The sequence below is a fragment of the Haliotis cracherodii genome, unplaced genomic scaffold (genome assembly GCF_022045235.1).
Source record: "Haliotis cracherodii isolate W230 unplaced genomic scaffold, xgHalCrac1.p SCAF_10, whole genome shotgun sequence".
Lineage (NCBI taxonomy): Eukaryota > Metazoa > Mollusca > Gastropoda > Lepetellida > Haliotidae > Haliotis > Haliotis cracherodii.
In genome coordinates, this window is record NW_027266265.1 from 36,288,454 (window position 1) to 36,304,277 (window position 15,824).

General features: G+C 39.2%; 1 protein-coding gene and 1 long non-coding RNA gene across 9 annotated transcripts in view; one reads left to right on the forward strand and one right to left on the reverse strand.

Moving 5' to 3' along the window:
* LOC139454345 (protein MTSS 1-like) overlaps positions 1–15,824 on the forward strand; it is a 116,187-nt gene that overhangs the window by 33,182 nt on the left and 67,181 nt on the right. The gene's annotated exons all lie outside the window — the stretch shown is intronic.
* On the reverse strand, positions 2,174–3,993 carry LOC139449963 (uncharacterized). 2 transcript variants are annotated; one of them, XR_011652208.1, is made up of 4 exons: positions 3,903–3,993; positions 3,475–3,655; positions 2,854–2,932; positions 2,174–2,352 (listed from the first exon to the last, which is right to left on the reverse strand). It is a non-coding gene; the product is annotated as an uncharacterized lncRNA (long non-coding RNA). The 2 variants fall into 2 exon arrangements; XR_011652207.1 differs by having other exon boundaries at positions 3,907–3,992.

Sequence of the window (15,824 nt, forward strand, 5' to 3'; positions counted from 1 at the left end):
TTAAAGCGTTCGCTCGTCACGCCGAAGACCTGGGTTCGATTCCCGACATGGTTACAATGTATGAAGCCCATTTCTGGTGTCCCCCGCCGTGATATTGCTGGAATATTGCTAAAAGCGGCTTAAAACCATACTCATTCACTCACCCAATTCTAATGTGTACTGTGGTTAGTGAGATATATATAGAATGTTAAATCAAGTGTTGATCTCTGGGTATGTGCTGTGCCTTAAATGTTGATATCCACTCAAGGATAACTGTCTTTCAATATTTGCTACCCTTTTCTGATCCAGATAAAGCTATTTGAGTGTTGATGGCTTCTTGGCTAGAGAAACTGTGAAACATTTAACTTTCAAGCGTGGTGTTTTATTACTATTAATACAGTAAAAAAGAGTTTTTCTAAAATAAATGGGGAAAAACTAGGCCATGTTTACAGATAATGCGAGTAATATGTTCATTTCCTTGGCAAGTTTAAACCTCCAACTCCTGACCAGGAATTTATTCGGATGAATTGGCTTCACAGCTCGATTGATTTTTCCGTTCACACTTGAATCCTCTTCTTTGATTGTGAACTTTTAAGAAAAAAAATGAGCGGTATGAAGTTAAATGAGGGTGCACTTAGTGTCTGTCGAGTCCGGTGAGAGTGATTGTAATCCCAGTCATTGCCCTTCAGCCAGAGCCACTAATAAATGGACCACAATTGCCCCGATCTATTTGATTGGGGAGCAAGTTCACGTCCTGCAGTGACTGTATCGTAACCTGACAGGATCATTAAGCTCAGATTTGCAGTTACATGTATGTGGTTGGAATTTGTAGGACAAGCTTTCATAAACGTTCCTAATCCTGTTTTTGGACTTTTTTTTAATATTCATGGTTTCATTGGACCCAGTTTGAACTATTCCTACATTGACTTTGTTTGTAAGCCAGACCAAGTTATTTTCTAGTTTAATGGAAATGTTCCCTTACAAAAAAAAAAGGCCAGAAAAGATGCATCCGAGACCGCCTTAATCATTCCCCGCAAGGCACATTTTTACCTTCTCCGCAGGGTCTTAAGGAAGTCTGTAGATATTCCCGGCAAATGTCTCCACACCATCTCGGCAAACTACTCCAACTTGCAGCTTGCTGAGAAGTATCCAAGACTTCCTCACAGTACCTACTGAAGTTGTCTCTGATACTTCCTCAGAATTAACCTTATATGGCTAATTAAATATGCTTTGAACCATCTCGGCAAACCCACTTAGGAAGTCCCTGATTATTCTCCACAAACTTGTGTGACATAATCAAAGATGTTTCTAATGCATCCCCACAACACTTGCAAGGAAGTCTCCAAAGCGTCTTCGCTAACCTATCAGGGGTAATTAAATATGCTTTGAACCATCCCGGGAAACCTTCTAAGGAAGTCCCCGAATAGTCTCCACAAACTATTATTAGGTAATCAAAGATGTTTCTGAAGCATCCCAGCAAAACTTGCAAGGAAGTCTCCGAAGCATCTTCACAAACCTATCAGGGGTAATTAAATATGCTTTGAACCATCCCGGGAAACCTTCTTAGGAAGTCCCCGAATAGTCTCCACAAACTATTATTAGGTAATCAAAGATGTTTCTGAAGCATCCCAGCAAAACTTGCAAGGAAGTCTCCGAAGCATCTTCGCAAACCTATCAGGGGTAATTAAATATGCTTTGAACCATCCCGGGAAACCTTCTTAGGAAGTCCCCGAATAGTCTCCACAAACTATTATTAGGTAATCAAAGATGTTTCTGAAGCATCCCAGCAAAACTTGCAAGGAAGTCTCCGAAGCATCTTCGCTAACCTATCAGGGGTAATTAAATATGCTTTGAACCATCCCGGGAAACCTTCTGAGGAAGTCCCTGGTAAGTCCCCACAAACTTGTGTTATGCAATCAAAGATGCTTCTGAAGCATCCCCGCAACACTTGCAAGGAAGTCTCTGAAGTGTCTTCACAAACCTGTCATGGGTAATTTAACATGCTTTAAACCATCCCGGCAAAGTTCTAAGGAAGTCTCCATAACAAAGATGTTTCAGAGACATTTTACCTTTCCATCATTTTCAGTAATACAAAAGATGTGCTTACATCATAATCTAGTCTTTCAACAGCATCCCAGAAGTGTCTGTGAAACATCCTTGCCAAACCTGTACTGTCAAAAATGAGATAACGAAGTTGTATACTATTCTCTTTATTTGGAGTAATAACAGCAATAACAAGTAGACAGAGGTGGACATCATCAACAGAAGATATCATTATATGGTAGCCATCATATGAAAGTGGAAGTCATCATATGAAAGTGGAAGTCATCCTCGTCCTGGCAGGGGTCGTCATGGAAGCTGTCCTTCAAGAGGCTGAAATGGGATCAAATGTTATTGTATATCAGTGACATAATGAGTGAGTGAGTATGGTTTTATGCCGCTTTTGCGCAATGTTCCAGCAATATCACGGCGGGGGACACCAGAAATGGGCTTCACACAATGTACCCATGTCGGGAATTGAACCCGGGTCTTTGGCGTGACGAACCATCTTTAACCACTAGGCTACCGGACAGCCCCAATCTGTGCCATAAACTAATTACTTTATGTCAGACGTCAAGGAGTGAGTGAGTGAGTATGGTTTTACGCAGCTTTTAGCAATATTCCAGCAATATCATGGCGGGGGACACCAGATATGAGCTTCACACATTGTACCCATGTCGGGAATCGAACCCGGGTCTTCGGGGTGACGAGCGAACGCTTTAACCACTAGGCTACCCGACCGCCCCCAGACGTCAAGGAGACTCATTAAAAACTATTACAAAAATTACTTTTTGGGGGCTAAAAATTACTGATTTTAAGGTCAAAGAAACAAACCATGGCTCATTCACTTGAAGGCATTCCTAAGCGTGCAGATCTTCTTGCTCACCACAAAGTTCCAGTTGTTTTTTCAGAACTGATGAATAAAATAACATGTTACACTGGATGATAAATCAAAGCTTCATAATTCATGATACAGTAAAATAAATTGCAAACAAGATAAGAGCATTAAAATTGCACTCAGGTGAAATGGTTCCAGTCCAAATGTGTGATGACTTGAAAGTTACAAAACTTACCACATGTACCAAAACTAGATTTTAAATGATGTCAATTAGTTAACATCTTGTGATTAGATATTCACTTAATATTGATATGTCCATGTAAGTTGACTAAAGCATTACACATTCAAATGTCATTGTGTTCTAGAAAAATGTAAAAAATGGTTTTGACATTTACAAGTACTTATATTGGCTCAAAAGTTAAACACAGGAAGGATATTTAGATTGTAAAACCTATTGATTCCTTACTATGATTCTGATATGAAATTATAAAAATTAAACCTTTACCTTACAAGTCTGTGTGTGCACTTTGTAGGTACCAGTTAGTTTCATAACTTATTTAGTTACAGTTCCATTAACCTGAAATGAAATTTACCTGACACTTAACAAAGATACTGACCTTCGAGTACCACATCGGTGTCGGTAGCATCGTAAAAACACCAAGTTGCTGGCCACCAGGCAGCAACTGGCTTCTTTTCCTTGATCCCTTCTCATGAAACAGGCACATCAGCAGGAGTTCACGTCTTCCTATGAAGTATCGTTCCTTTTTTTGTCTTCAAAAATCACCACAAGGAAGGGGGCTGAAAAATCAAGTTGCATTCATTAATAACCTAAAACTAAAAGGCAGGTATTGCTGATCACAAAACAAAGTTGACACAGGCAACTTTCCCAAATTTTCAACAAACTGGTGCCAGTCCAAAACGTAATTCAGGATCTATACCGCGATGGCGATGGAGCATGTCGACGGGGAAAACGATAAGTCCACAACATTTACTGGGAACATATATCTATTTCAAACAAACGTTACAAAACATGAGTTTCCCTTACTTACGAGTTCTTAAAAAAATATCAACCAACATCCTCGTTATAAAACAGCAGGTTACAAAATGGCGGCGATTTCCGTACTAATTACCATACAACAATGGACATTTGTTTGTAAAAAAAACTAAGTTTAATTTCAAATACAACTAAAGATAAATAGAGTTTAACATAATACAAATATATAATTTGTTATCTATTAATTCAATAATTTTATAAACTTATAACTACAGTCTGCGATCATATTTCACATTTCAATGACCAGATACATAATTTGTTTTGAAGAAATCCTTTTTTTATCTCAGTCCCACATCGGTGCTCTCCGTAAATTTTACGGAGAACCATGATGTGATCGAAACATGAAATCTGAAAGGCCTGCGCAATATTACAAAATTACATCTGCGCCTATTATTTTTCATAAATAGTCCCAAATTAGATCAGTTTGAGGTTCCAAATTAGAACATAAATTTACGATTTATAAATTGAGCTTGAAAAAAGATTTCTCTTTCAGCGAATGCTAAAACTAAGTTCAATATCTAAGTGAGAATTGGTTTGGATCGGGGGTCGTTTCGGTGGATTTATTTAGGATAATTGTTATGGAGACAATACAGAGGGCTATATTTTAAAAATATATTTATGTAACACAAACAGATCTAAAGTGTACCTACCGTTTGTTCAGGAACATACGTTGTCATCCTTGCTGAACTCAGAGTCGGCGTAGATTCTATCTCGATGAAGGTTTGGTGACTTTCTTTTTCAGTTTTTGCTTCTCTTTCAAATTATTATTTTTTATCGATAGATTAAAATATTATTCACTAGATCTATTTCCCGCAATGTTATTGAAAATAGAATTCTCCGACACACTTTGACAATGGGTCCACATCGAACAAGTCAAAGAGCAAAATAAAAACGTGCCAATCAAATCTTTAGATTATATTTTACAAAGTAATATATGAAATCAACAAAATTATTTATCCGTCTAAAAGTTGTCAAACTAAGATATAAGTTATCATTTCCATCTTTTCGTGCGATCGCGTGTGATGCGAGTCAAATGGCATCGCGGCTTTTAATAGTTTTATCGCCTCGATTTCTCCACAATGTTTAATGCCAAATATATGCAAGAAAAATCTTTGTCTCAGCTCGTAACCTGGCACGATACATCCACGAAGTTTCATATTTTTAATATAGATCGCGATTTCCTGCTTATAACGTTCAGAACAACACGATTTAACAAAAACCTTTCGTCAAAGTCTGATATACACGAGTACCGTTGCTGTAATTGGTTGTATAAGGTCACGTGCTCAATTTGACCAATCACGAATCTTATAGCAGATTTCGGCAAGAAAGCGTCACCAGAAACCAATAAAATAGCATGTTATAGTAATGTAAATACTCAAGGCGAGTTGACTATCGTGTAGATGACAAAATAAACGTTGAAGATAATGGTGTGTCACATGGTACGTGTTATTCATGCGAAGCTTCGAAAACGGAGATATTTCTTCATGCTACAGAGTGGACAGCCACTGTCATCGGGAAAATGATGACAGATATTATTAATAATTCTTTTGAAAATAATTTTCCGATTAGAGTCTAGATCTATACGTATACAATAAATATGAAAAACAACAACAACAATAAATAGGTAGATCCACGGACGTATATATACGTCTTTGGTAGATCTAAGTTCTGAAAATCGTCAAATTTTTGTTTCCTCTGTCCTTATTCTGGACGTTATGAATGTGTTAGCTTGGATTATTTTTATTTACAACACACTTAATTTAGTTGTAAATTCATCATTTAAATAATGTGATAAACATAACTTTCATTTGGTGGGGGTGGGGTGTGGGGGGGTGGGGGTGTGTGGGGGGACCACACCCAATGGACTTAATTTAATTGTAAATGCATCATTTAAATAATGTGATAAACATAACTTTCATTTGGTGTGTGTGGGGGGGGGGGGGGGGGGGGGGGGGGGGGTGAAGAGGGACCACACCCAATGGACACAGAACAGCTACAATTAAAATATACCAGTTGTGAACAGAAGCTCATAAATCCTGAGACTATTATAACTGGTATTGCAGTACTTACTAAGGTACAAAGACAATGAGTAACTTGAGTGATGTGTTTGAATTTTCTGATTGATCATTCATTCTAAGTATAATTTAACTTGAATAGACACTTTGACAGTCACTTGACTTGTATTTGAATTATGATTATAACCATTAAAACAGCCAATCATGTATTTCCTGGCACCCCTAAAAATGTAATGGCACACTTAATTTGGCATAATTGTGCCCATTGGCAAACTTGAAATTAATTTAATTTCGATCCCTGTTATGTATATCTTGAGCCACAAATCAGCCACTATGTCTACAAGTAATGTTACTTTATGTTGCCTTTTCTTATATACCTTTTTCTGAGGAGACTGTTATATGGCACACAGACACTGTTACTTTCTGATTGGAATTTATGAATATATTGTACATTTCTTTCTTTTTTCTGATTATTGCATACTGATAATTCCTGCAAATGTTTTAACTGTATTTAATAGAAATATACCTCGAAGCATTAATTGTGTTGGGTATTTAATTATTAATGTCCTTGCTGACATATATAGGATTTCTAATTCATTGCATGTGAATGTGTTTAGATAAAGAGCTTTAGTATTATCCTTAAAGAAAATTCAAAATAAATAATAATGATCATGTCATCTCTTCCAAGCAAGGGACCTAGTTTTCCGAGATCTTGACTAAAGCTCAATGTATTGATCTGTATCAATTGAAAGGAAGTCTTTGAAAGATATATACTTACAATATAGTTTTGGCTAGTGAGGATGCATTCACATCATCATTGCAAACCGGTTATCAAGTTGCCTTGTGAGGAAGTCTCTGAATAGTCTTTGCAAAGTTCTTTCGAAGATTTCCACAAGCAAAGAAGACTCCACAGTATCTTTTCAATTTTGTTTATTTGTAAAGAAGTCTCCGAAAAGTCCCCACAAATGTTTTTGTGGGGTCTTCGTTAGTGAGAATGCACTCAAAACATCCTTGCAAACAGTCAGCTATTTTATTGCCTTATGAGGAAGTCTCCGAATAGTCCTCACAAAGTCTTTGTGGGGTCTTCGCTAGCGAGGATGCACTGATACATCTTTGCAAACCTTCAGCTACTTTATGGCCCTTCTGAGGAAGTCTCCGAATAGTCTTTGCAAAGTTGTTTTGAAGGTCTTCGCTAGCGAAGATGTATCGGAGACATCTTAAGAGATCTCCTAAGACATCCCCTGCTAGTGGAGATGCACTAGAAACGTCATCGGTAGGTTAATGCCTTTGTGGGGAAGTACTTGATTATTCCCCAGAATAGTCTTCGATGGGTCTCCGCAAAGTCTCGGCTAGCCGAGACCATAAAAATTGGCTAAAATCCCACAAAAGATGCATCGGGACGGTCTCGGGGCGGTCTCGGGTACATCTTTTCTGGGTTTTTTTTTTTGTAAGGGTTGACTCGGATTTGTGATTTATCAAAAAGTGTTTGAATAAAGATATTTGTATTCTTGGGCATTTGACCATACTGACATTCCCTGAATTGCACATTGGACTAACTTACCCCAATTGGCTGTGCTGGTCATAGATTCAGATCGGCACACAGCTGGTAGGTTTTACCAGAGTACTAACTTCCACGACCCATATGGGTACAATGTGTGAAGCCCATTTCTGGTGTCCCCTGCCGTGATGTTGCTGGAATATTGCTAAAAACGGCATAAAACCATACTCACTCACTCACTCACTCACTCACTCAATAAAAGAGTCCAAGATTTTTGTCACCATCCCACATGCGGTGTTGTCTTTCAGCATTGCATGGGGGTTGTGATGGCAGTTACTGTTTAGTGATGATATCCATTGCATCGGAAGTTTAGAGTGTCTGGCTTGTTGAAAGATAACACTCTCCTGCTGGCATACATATTCAATTTTCAAACACTACATTTAGATTTCTTCACCCATGATTCCTGAGATGTTAAAAAAAATCAAGTTGATCGTGGCATGTAGAGATCCCATCTCTGGCATATAATATTCTGTATTCTGAAGGAAACGTGAATTATAAATGAATTCACGACCCCATCTATTCTCCGGCCTTGATGTGTTTGTGGGCTGTGAACCAGCTCCATGTTCTGGGGTATAAATGTCAAAGCAAGGACTCAGTGACAGTAATGTCATGCACCTGTAACTTGATCTGGCGTCCAAATCCACACAGAATTAATTTGCTCTGTCTGAAGCTGCAGCATTTGAGGATTATCTCTGTAACAGATTTGACAAAACTGGAAATAAAATCCCCTTGACCTGCCGGTGAAGCGAGCTGCCCCTGCCCTGTTTTCATGACCTCTTTATTCAGTCTCCTTGTTCAGGTAATCAGGGGGAAATCGGCCCCTCCTGTTCTCACCTAGTGTCTTGGTTACGGCAGGAATCAAGATGGACGAGAGAAACATTGTGGGACAGGCTGATTCTATTTCAAATGATGTTTCTCATAATGACGTTGCTGTTTCTCGTCATGAAAATGTTGTTTTTTCAGTATTACAGTGTTGTTTCTCATCGTGACTTGTTTCTCATCATGACAGTGTTGTTCATCGTGACTTGTTTCTCATCATGACAGTGTTGTTTCTCAGCATGACTTATTTCTCATGACAGTGTTGCTTCTCATCACGGCTGTTGTTTCTCATGACTTGTTTCTCATCACGACTTGTTTCTCATGACAGTGTTGTTTCTCATCAGGACTTGTTTGTCATGATTGCTGTTCCTCATCATGACTGTTGTTTCTCATCATCACAGTTTTTTTATTCTCATCATGACAATTTTTTATTCTCATCATGACAGTTTTTTTATTCTCATCATGACTCTTTTTCATCATGACTGTTGTTTCCCATGACAAGGTTGTTTCTCATCATAAGTTGTTTCTCAACATGACAAGGTTGTTTCTCATCATGCCTGTTTTTCATCATGATAGTGTTTCTCATCACGACAAGGTTGTTTCTCATTATAACAAGGTTGTTTTTATCATGAAAGTGTTTTTCGTCATGTCAAGGTTGGTTCTGATGACATTGTTGTTCCTCAGCATTCAAATGTTGTTTCTCACGACGGTGTTTTTCATGTTGGCATTGTTGTTTCTAATCATGACAATGTTTCTCCTACCATATTTTTATGTGATGACAATGTTATTTTCTCATGGCAATGTTGTTTCAAGTTTTGCCATGACTGTGTCAACATGGCAAAATCTATTGAATCAGCTTTAAGCAGAGAGAGTTAATTTAGTTCCACAATATACTTGTGGGTCATGGAAGATTTATGAAGTAAGAACAATGTGTTCATTGTTGGTTTGAAAATTTTATGATTTAGTTTACCACATTCTTTTGGGGGACAATGACCTGAGATGTTTTTTTACTTCCTTTTCATAATTTATCATCCAGCGCCATATGATTAATCTATTATTGTCCTCAGAAATGCTATACTGATTATTAAGCTGCTCCTTGCAACTTCCATTTTCTCTGTTGATCTATATGTTAACATGTGTTGACTTTTAAGATGAAATGTGCTACGACTTTCGTTGAGGATCATTTGGTTTTGTCTGTGTTGCTTCTAGTCCTGAGGTTCATTCCTTGACTGAACCTGTTAAGATCCAGGTCAGAATATGTCTTTTGCAACCCATGCTTGCTGTAATATGCAACTATGCTTGTCGTAAGAAGCGTCTTATGGGATCGGTTGGTCAAGCTTGCTGACTTTGTTGATGCATGTCATCATATCCAAATTGCGTGGATCAATGTTTATGATGTCAGTCGTTGGATTGTCGGGTCCCGACTCGATTATTTACAGACTGCTGTCATATAGCTCGAATTTTGCTGAGTGTAGTGTTCAACAACAAATAATCAAACAAACAGACAATACTTGACTGCTGTGCTATGGAAGAGACCGGCATATAATAAGTCCGGGCTAGTACAAGCACACACACATCCACAGACAGACAGACACATGTCACTGTATATCTTAAAAGTAAAATAATGTTGAATGCGATGTTAAACCCTATTTCACCTCACCTCACCTCACCTCACCTCACCTCACCTCGCACCTTTATTGGCCTATAGTTTGGGTCCTGTCACTGAGTGAACAACGTCCCAGGTAGAGTGAAGCTTGTTCAAGTCGGTGGAGGCAATCAGCCTAGTGGTAGCAGGCCAGCTCCATGCTGGGGAATGGTAATCAACCCCACACTAACTGTCTCAACTCTCTGAGTCACTTCATGGGTAGGGATTCCACATTGGGAGTTACTTTTGTGTGGAAATAATTGAAACTGTTCGCTTTGGGTTGATGTGTGTGTAGGGCAAGGCAACTTGGTTTGGGCTTGCTTTCAGGATCTGTCATGGCTCGGCAGCTTCAGAAATAGTTGTCATCTTCAAAGATGGTTTAAGAGCTATGGAGAATAGGGAAGCGGGTGTATCAGAGTCGTGTGTTGGGTTGATTGTTTGAGGTACGATAATATTCAATTTTTTTCAGATCTTGAACTTAATTGTTAATTTGTTGTTTAAAGCCACACTCGGCAATATGACGGCGATAAATAATAGAGTCTGAACCAGTCAATCCAGTGATTGACATCATGAGCAAGGATCTACACAGTTGGGATACGATGACATGCATCAACCAAATCGGCGAGTCTCACCCCCCGATCATGTTAGTTTTCTCTTACGGCATCGGTTGCTGAAGACCAAGTGTACCTCGGATCTTCACGGGTCTCATCCTGAACTAACTTTACAAGGATGCTGTTAAAAATTTGTGATTATTTCCTCAACCTAATACAACCTGAGTGTGATCAAGTGTCCTCGAGAACAAAAAGTTTAAAAAGGCAAAAGTACCTCTAGTGTCTCAAGGAGGAAGGGGAGGGATAGCCCAGTAGTTGAGGTGTTTGCTTGAACTGCTGAAGTCCCAGGTTAAATTTCCAAAGTCCTGTAATAATATTGCTGGGGCTAATGTGGTTGCCACAATTCGTTGTGCAGAGTTGCCTCCTTAGGCAAGCAAGAAACCTATGATCGTGGATTTGAATCCCAGATTTGCCATGATTATAATTCTAGGTTTGTTAGCACCATACCCAAGTGGTAAACTGACTTGTGAAGTACCTGAAATATTGTTTAAAGGAGTATTAATAACCAAACTCACACACTCACACGCTGTGAACGTAAACCATGATCCATCACTGACAGTCTGTTTTGAAATCTAGGTATTTACAAAAGCTATATAAGAGCATATGGTACCATAAAAATGTAAAGTTTCACCTGATTCTCTCATATTACTATGGGGGCGGTCGGGTAGCCTAGTGGTTAAAGCGTTTGCTTGTCACGCCGAAGACCTGGGTTCGATTCCCAACATGGGTACAATGTGTAAAGCCCATTTCAGATGTCCACTGCTGTGATATTGCTGGAATATGCTAAAAGCAGTGTAAAACCACTCACTCACTCACTCACTCACTCATATTACTATGGTTTCTATAGTAGTGAAAGAATCTGGTGATCCTTAAGTTTTTTAAAGGAGTATACATGTGCTTGGCATTTCTCAGCCTGTTATGTCAGGTTTATGATCCAGATGAGTAATTGCAGAAGATGAAAGACATCATTCACTCTCTCCTATTTGTAGACCTGATGAGTCAACAAGCACGACCATCACCTCTGAAAGGTTGCCCACGAAATATGTAAGCTTTGTACAAGCAGGAACCTGTTTCAGTGTGTCTGCCTACCTGTCTTTACACCTGTAAATTACCTGTGCGACACTCTTCTGGTAACGTTACATCTGCAGGTAATAAATCACCACCCAATTTCAGTGGCCAGCTGAAGGTGACCATACATCTTGGGCCTGATGTATAGAGTGTCATCTCGCCTCCAGACAAGGAGTGGTGGGGCTCGTCCTTAAGTAAGGTCATCAGTCTCTCACTGATCTGGCTTCTGTACAGTGGGCCATAAATCAGGGAATTAAGGTTGTTGTGCAGTATGTAATATGACGATATGGATCAGCTTTAGAAATTGGCACTAGTCCTATAGTCCTTGCCAAACTGCCCAATGGTAAAGGTATCATAAAGACTAGTAGAAATTTGCCCTTTTTAAGGGTTTAGCTGTGTGTTATCATTATAAGGACTAGTGGACAAAAACTCTTAGTTTCTAATCCTGTATATATTAATTTCTTATATAATAAGAAGGAAGTTGTCCCTATCAGAGACTGGCATTCACTTATCTAGACTTGCCTATTATAAGGATAGAATTACTACACACCAATGGACTCACTATTCAGTACAGTATTGGAGCAAGGCTAATATTCCCTGCTGATTTGAGTTGGGATGTGTAATGGTGTTTCGGTTCTCTCACAGCAGCTGGGTGCTGATGTGCGTGGTGATGGTTGTATGTATATATAAAAACATATACATCACTTTCAAGGTTTGCTCTGTACACCTAGGTTATCAGTGAGAAAAGCTCTTTTCAGTATTGAAAGGTCCCCTTGTGGATTCTTGGTCAGATTTGGACGAGTAAGAGCTGACAATTGAAAACTGGAGAGTAATGATGTGCTAAGTGGCTAATTGTTTGTCATAGAGCCTGCGGTAATTGTTGTTCATGCTGTCAATCACTGGTTTATCTGGCCCTGACTTGATTATTCACAAGCTGCTAGCATGTGGCTGTTTAAAGGCATAAAACTAACATTCGCTCACTAAGTATTCTTAATGGTTTATTACCATATATATTCACTTTATGGAAATGTGATATTTCATCCGGAAAGTGACACAAATCCATAACTAATGGTCAGCGATAAGTAGAATCAGCCATGTTGCTGAATGTTCATTTTGTAGTGTCAGCTGAATATATTGTCCTCATTTTCATGTAAGTGCGTTTCAGCAATTTGAAGTTCTTACAGTTCAAGAACTTCACTGAAAAGTCTTGTACCTTGAAAATGTTTGAAATACGGTCAGTTTAATTTACTGTAAACCATTCAGTGTTAGCAATTAAGGGAGTCCTGGGGTTCTTGACGTCTGCTCCAAGGGAATCTAGAATCTGGACACCCCCTAAATGTTTAGCTTTTAACATTGGGGTCATGACAAGGACTCCTTGACTTTCATGCTTAATATTGAACACTGCCATTCATTAGGATAATAAGCCACACATATATAGATTTATGGCTGTTGACTGTAAACACAAGATCGTCTGAAAGGCCTTTAGTGTCCTCTGTGAAGCTCGAAGCATCCTTGGGACAATACCCACTGTCAGCAGTCTTTGTGGAGAGGCCATGTGTTGTACTGTCAAGTTTGAAGCTGTGTCAACCAGATATGAGAAAATAGTTTTATGGTTAGGATACCTTGTAAGGACAGGTCACCCGCGGGTTAGCCTGAACACATGAAAGGAAGGACGGTAATGAAGGTGGTTTGGTCTGTTGTTATCAGGGATGACAAACACTGGCCATGGGTTCACAGGCGTTTTGTCAGAGAGTTATGAGATGGGGAATTAAGGATCTTTAACATTGCCTCCACTGTTTGACTTGGTCTTTTAGGGCTGCACTTGGGGCCAGAGGACTGTTAATGATGGTGTCTCATTTTCTGACAATTTTAGGCTTGATGAAGTGGATGTATGTACACGACTTACAAGAAGTTAAGGACCATCAATCTGTTCATATTACTATAGTTAATCTGTCGGGTGGTCATCAACTTCTTTTGAGTAGAGTAACGCTTGATAAGGATTTTTACAAATCGTGTATGCTATCTGAATTTTGAAAATGTTTGATGTTCATTTCTTCTTTTGGTATTAACTTGAAAAATATGATTACATATTTTTTGTTTTATTTTGGAATTCAGTTATAAGATGTCGGAAAACAACATTCGCTCACTCAACCAGCATTTTGTCTGGACATCACTTTACAAGCTGATGTATTCCTATGGTACAGAACCCATTCACTCACTCATGCTTAGTAATCCCAAGGGTAATGACCTTTACTGAGGGCACCTGTTCTGTTACCCCTGACCGTACTGCTATCATCATGACAGACATGGGAGAGAGTAGGCAGGAGTAGGCAGGAGTAGACAGCCCCGGGCAGGTGAGGAGATGTGGGAGTGTTGAGACAACAGCTATAAAAAGACAGTACAGAGTGACAGATTTATCACGCTCAATTCAGACAGTCATATGGCTGAACAGAGTTACATCTCTTTGTTGTGTCAGGAGCTTCTTGTTCGAATCCCCTATTCTGATTATGATCAATATTGAATAGCAATCAATCACAAACAAGATTTGTTTATTTCACCATATTTCTGGAACATTAAAATCATTGTTCAGACTGAAAAAAGAATGTGAACAAACCAGGTGTAATTTCAATGAGGTGGTGGGTAGCCTGGTGGTTAAAGCGTTAGCTCATCTTAACAAAGATCCGGGTTCGATTCCCCACAAGGGTACAATGTGTGAAGCCCATTTCTGGTGTCCTCTGCCATGGTATTGCTGAATACTGTTAAAACTGGCGTCAAACCATACTCAATGGGGTGGCGTGTAAATGAAAAATATCACAATATCTTTTCAGTTATGAATTAGTGCTTTTTTCAGGATTCCATGTATTGGTGGTTGGGTTCTGTATTTTCCAAAGGGACCAATACAGTTTTTTTTTCAATCTGTAAGTTGATATGCTATGCCATGCACTATAATTACCTTGGATAACTCTCTGTTTTATCTTATGTAAAACATGGGAACGATCTGTAACAATATTTCCCCTGGAAGAGGTACACCATATTTGCCTCAAGCAAATAAACCAGTTCCGAGAGTTCCAAATTGCCACCCATTAGCAATGATCAATGGTTTTGCCCTTCCTCAAAGACCTCCAGGAATCCCCTTGGCAACCAATATAGATAAGACTTGAAGACTGTGCACCCATTGAGCTCTACAGGCATCTTGTGGAGGTGTGAAGACACCCACTGTTTGATTTGGCCAATCACTGGATTTTCATGGATCATTTACAACACTGGAAAGCAGTGGGGAAAGTAATGCTCTTGTTGATAATAGATTACCGTTTAGCCTGGAGTTGGCACCATGGTCTATGCTGGTAACTGGTCAGCCCGAGCTGATAACTGCTGTATCAGTTAGAGCTGATAACTGGAATGTAGACGGGCAGTTTCATTGATGTTATTATTTTTGTTCAAGGTTCCTGGTGGCTAAGCAGTGTTGATTAAAAGTGTTCTTTTGGGACTTTGTTAAATTTCTCAGGAGAGCTGAAGTTTGATTTGTGCAGGATTTGGTTTTAGAATCTGAACTTGAATGTTTTGTCCTTTCCTGTCCTTCTGGACAAAGCCCGTGAGGATTCAAGGTTCGAATAAGTCCTCAGTACCCTGTTCTGTTTGTTAGAGGCAACTTATTGGAGACCTCTGAAGATTCCAAGGTAGAATAGGTCTTCAGCAACCCATGCTTGCCGTAAAAGGCGACTATGCTTGTCGTAAAACGCGACTAACGGGATCGGGTGATCAGGCTCGCTGACTTGGTTGATGCATGTCATCGATCCCAATTGCGTGGATCGATGCTCATGATATTAATCACTGGATCGTCTGGTCCATATTCGATTATTTACAGACAGCCGTCATATAGCTGGAATATTGCTGAGTGCACAGGTCTGATCACAACACATCAGCGTGAGATGTCATGAGCCGAAAAGCTTTCAAACATCAGTTTATGGACATCATTGCATTAGGTATTATATGCCAGAGGCAACCTTTCATGCGATGTCTTTTAAAATCTTCCCCAACGCACTGTACAGAATCCAGTTACTTACGAGAGCCTTTGATGTGGTGAATTGCTCATTCATTGTATAACATTAATTTTGTTCATGGTGACATTAAGACTGGCATTTGAAGACCCACAAGGTTTTGCTTATCTCATGATACTATTTTAGTCACAACAATATG